We start from the raw sequence: 1,643 nt of genomic DNA, 5'->3' as shown, positions 1-1,643 counted from the left end.
GGGGGGGGAGATTAAAATGAGATAAATCCAGTTATCTTTGCCTCTGCTATTAACTAGCTTAGTGACCTAAGTGTTCTTACATTTAGAAAAAAATTGTTGTAAGGAAATAGTCACGTGTTCATAAGGATTAATAATAATAATTTTTTTTAAAAGATGGATAACAATCATTTAGAATGTGCCAGATACAGTTCTAAGATCTTCAGGTGAATCATTTAAATCAGGTGAATATTTAAATTCTTAAAACAACCGTATGAGATGCTTTTTACTGTGCCGACTTTACAAATGAAGAAGCTGAAGCAAGGAGAGGTCAAGTAACCTGTGAAAGTTCACACAGCTAGTAAGTAGCAGTGTTACGATTTGAATCAGACAAACATAAGCCTTGCATTACAAGGATGTCCATCACCTAAGAGCTGTTTTTCAAAGTAAAAATATTAAAAAGTACCTAAATGACCACCAAGAAAGGAATGATTAAATCATGACAGATGTATGTATAATACAAATTGTCAATACAATGCAAACATTAAAAATTATGTTGAAAAATAATCTTAAAAAGAATGGGTATGTAGAGGTACAGGCTTCCCTGTGGCTCAGTGTAAAGCACCCATCTGCCAATGCAGGTGATGCAGGTTCAATCCCTGGGGCGGGAAGATGCCCTGGAGAAGGAAATGGCTACGCACTCCAGTATTCTCGCCTGTGTTGAATTAAAAAAATAGTCACAGTCTGAAAGTTGAGAGTCATGTTTCATTTGGCCGAAATTTTTAGGACTTAAGGCTGGGAGGAAGCATCTCAAGTAGCCCTGAGAGAACTGCTTGGAGGAGGTGGGGTGGGGGAGTGGTAGAAGTTTGCAATAAAGTGCAGGCAGTCTGAACATCAAAAGTATTTTTGTGAATTAAAGAAAACATATCCCACGTTAAAAAATTTGGTATTTAAAAAAAAAAAAATTGGTATTTTTCTATGTTTGGGAAGATGCAAGAGTCTGGGCTCACTGAAACCATTGCTTTCATATGCATCTTAGCTATCCTGAGGCCAGTATTCTGTGTTTTTTCATATACCGAGTACCTCAGTGCTCACTGTAGGGCCTGGCTGCAGCCTGATGGCTGCCAGATGGTGCAGGTCTTCTCCTGTAGTGCCCTGGAGGGCTGGAATCGCTGATGACTGTGACATCCTTGTTCACTGATGTGGCAGGAAACACTCCATTTCTCACATGGGAAATCCCATGGACAGAAGAACCTGGTGGGCTACCGTGCATGGAGTTGCAAGAGTTGAACACAACTTAGCAGCTGCTGCTGCTGCTAAGTCGCTTCAGTCGTGTCCAACTCTGTGCACATAGACAGTAGCCAACCAGGCTCCCCCATCCCTGGGATTCTCCAGGCAAGAGTAGTGGAGTGGGCTGCCATTTCCTTTTCCAATGCATGAAAGTGAAAAGTGAAAGTGAAATTGCTCAGTCGTGTCCGACTCTTAGCGACCCCATGGACTGCAGCCTATCAGGCTCTGCCACCCATGGGATTTTCCAGGCAAGAGTACTAGAGTGGGGTGCCATTGCCTTCTCCTCATTTGAGTTTCCAGTTTATGCTGCTCATCCATAGATCACACATTGCATAACAAGGCTATAAGGAATATGCAACAAAGTAGAGAAAAGATTC

The sequence above is a fragment of the Bison bison genome, unplaced genomic scaffold, assembly GCF_000754665.1.
Source record: "Bison bison bison isolate TAMUID 2011002044 unplaced genomic scaffold, Bison_UMD1.0 scf7180017864218, whole genome shotgun sequence".
Lineage (NCBI taxonomy): Eukaryota > Metazoa > Chordata > Mammalia > Artiodactyla > Bovidae > Bison > Bison bison.
This window is presented reverse-complemented; position numbering follows the sequence as displayed.